This window comes from Trichosurus vulpecula, chromosome 4, assembly GCF_011100635.1.
Source record: "Trichosurus vulpecula isolate mTriVul1 chromosome 4, mTriVul1.pri, whole genome shotgun sequence".
NCBI lineage: Eukaryota > Metazoa > Chordata > Mammalia > Diprotodontia > Phalangeridae > Trichosurus > Trichosurus vulpecula.
The window spans coordinates 298,719,664-298,722,879 of NC_050576.1; positions in this window are offsets into that span (position 1 = coordinate 298,719,664).

Below are 3,216 nucleotides of genomic sequence, written 5' to 3' on the forward strand. Positions count from 1 at the left end.
TCCAACAAGCCATCACAAAAATGGAATCCATTGGCCATATTGGGGGAAGGGAATTAAGGAAGGGTGTGTCAGAGATTGTAGACAGAGCAGAGCAAATTTCCAGCCACAAGTAGTAAAACTCACCATAAGCATAATTAACACATGAAAATCTAGTTTTAAAATGAACACACACACAATAAATTGGGGAAAAATTTCCCTTTCAAGAGGATGGCTCGTTTTTATAAAGGAATTTTGTTTCAAAATAGCAACATTCCTTCTCTTAAGAAAAAGCTCAGTATCAATGCTCCACTCACCATCTGTCAATAGTTTCATCTTTATATACAAATGATCACAGAACGTCAGTGAAGAAGGAACCTCAAAGCAAGGGTGTGCTGGAGCCAGCTCCCACCAGCTCCCGAAAGTTCATTGTTAAAAATTTAGTTAAAAATTATATATATAATAATATAAAAATACAGTTTGCTCATCTGCAAAATGAGCTGGAGAAGGAAGTGGTAAAACCACTCTAGCATCTTTGCAAGAAAATTCCAAATGGAGTCATCAAGAGTTGGATATGACTGAAACAACCAAACAAAACAAAAATACACTTTCTGAGAGCTGGTTGTTAAACCTTTATCAGAGTCTGTTTTAAACCTTTACCAGATACATCTGTAATGATATCCCTAAAAACTTTACAATTTAGAATGAATCCAAGCATTTGTCTAAACAATGGCACTTCAAGTACCTTCTTCCCTTTTCCATGGTAAACATACCGGGTTCCTTCAACCAATTCCCATATGGCATAAACTCAAGATCCTTCATCATATGGAGAGTAGTGATTGTTTCTTTCTTTGTATTTATATCCATAGCAGTTATCATGGTATCTAGCACATAACAAAAGCTTAATAAATGCTAGGTAATTGATTGATCCTGGTCCTCTAACACTCTCCAGTTTATCAGTTTCTTCCTAAAAAGGTGGCACTCAGAGCTGGTGACCAGGATAGAGGACAGCGGGACTTTCACATCTTAGCTAGTCCTTAACACTACAGAGCCACATTCTCAAATGGTTTTTAGACAAGATACAATCCACTCCTCTCTTATTTTGTAATTGCAAAGTTGACTTTTTTTAACCAGAGTAAAAGATTTGGCATTTAGCCCTAATAAATTTCTTCTTGTTAGATATGAGACCCTTATAGCCCCAAATGGTCAGAATATAATGAATTATAATCTATTTATGATCAAAGTTAGCAGTTATTGGTATTTTTTTTGCCTTCATGACATCTAGGGCCTTAAAGCATGATTTAGACCACTGTTGTTTCATTTTTTTCTTTGTGAAAATTCATAGTGAAAATGGACTTCTTCATGAAATATATCTGCTTTGGTCCTGTTTATAGTAAGTAAGAAAATCTCAAGTGTGAGTCATCTTTAGTAAACCTTTTCCAGTCATGAAAAAGTGGAAAGAATTGATCTTTGGTCATAAACAGTCTTATTTTTCTACCCTTGCCCTTTTGAAAATGTCTCCAGCTGTGTGTGGCTTACACATGCAGCCTGGTAGCTTGGGCCGAAGAGCTCAGTATGCCAAACTACTGGTAATGGGTCCTACCTGCCAACATAAATTCAACTGTCCTTTGCAGTTCAAGGCTAATGGTTGCTGATGTACTTTAGTTTCATTAAATTAATGGAATAGAAACATTACGAGTTTCATTAATTTTTTTAATGTAGACCTAAATTTTCCTCCCCTCATCACAAGTTTAAAATGAATACTCTGTCTGTATTGAGAAGCAAAAAAATTCCCTGTTTTTTTTTTTATAAACACACAAGGGACTTCAAAAAATGAGAACATGGTAGGAGTTCCTCACATTTTTTTCTTACATTTCAATGTGTATTATTCACTAATACACATTATATATTAGCACATCATCCTTTCAGGGTGTCACTCTCTCTCTCTTCCTCGTTTCAGGATGTGTTAAGATAATCCTTGAGTTATTTTTTCCAGTCCATGGGTTTTATGAAGTCCATAATTGAGCAAAATGCATCACGCTCATGAGTAAATCATCACACTGATGAGGTCATGGAGTCCATTAGCAGTCAGAGAGCACATCGCAGGTTCATCCGAGCTGGAGGCAGAAAAAATATCCACTGTCGTTCCTGAATTGTTTCTCTAACTTCTCTTATTAGTCCAATCTCACTGGAGGCCATAAATGTCCGAAAAACTCCTCCTTCTGTTTGCACTGATCTCTGGGAACTAGAGGTTGGTCCAGCACACCAGCTCTGAGCTTAAACCACCCACAGGGATGAAGTCACTAAAACAGGTTGTGTTCCGTTGGGCTATCTTTTAATGCCCTCTCCAGGACTGAGTTCTCAGGGCTGGGCAATGAGGCTCTTGGTTTCCTGTCATTGCCTTGGGTGGCTCTCTCTACCCTCCAGAACATGCAGTTAACCAGATTCCTTTCATCTTTGTAGAATAATAACATTATTTTTCACAGTAGATTCATTTATCCTGTATATACTTCCCCAAGAAGCTCCATCCTTCAGATTTCCATGAAAATATTACAAAACCAACTGTCTAAACCTGAAAGGTATAATGAATTCAGACTTTTTTCAGACCTTATTGACGCACAGGTAAATCTAGTGGCCTCCAATTTGAAACACCTGGTACCTATTTCTAAACCCTATCTCTCCCCAAATCCCGCCTTATAGTTTTCTTGTCATAGTCATGTCCCATCACTATTCCTGGAGTCCAACAAAACAAAATTTTTCCATACAATTTTACCCTTATATAATTTGATTGGGAATGAATTTCTAAACGGATAGTCTTGATTTTGTTGTGATACAGTAACATAAGTATCTTGAAATAAGAAAGACTAACCACTCCAGCATTTCTGTAAGAAAAATCTACCTAGAGGGGCAGCTAGGTGATGGCCTGGAGTCAGGAGGATCTGAGTTCAAATGCGGCCTCAGACACTTGACACATGTACTTGCTGTGTGACCTTGGGCAAGTCACTTAACCCCAATTGCCCTGCCCCCCAAAAAAGAAAAATCTACCAATCCTTCTAAACTAAAATATTAACAATTATGATATTAAATATAATGAAAGTATGGGTGAGGCAGCTAGGTGGTGCAGTGAGTAGAGCACCAGTCCTGGAGTCAGGAGGACCTGAGTTCACATCCAGCCTCAGACATTTGACACACTTGTTAGCTGTGTGACTAGGGCAAGTCACTCAACCCCAATTACCTTGC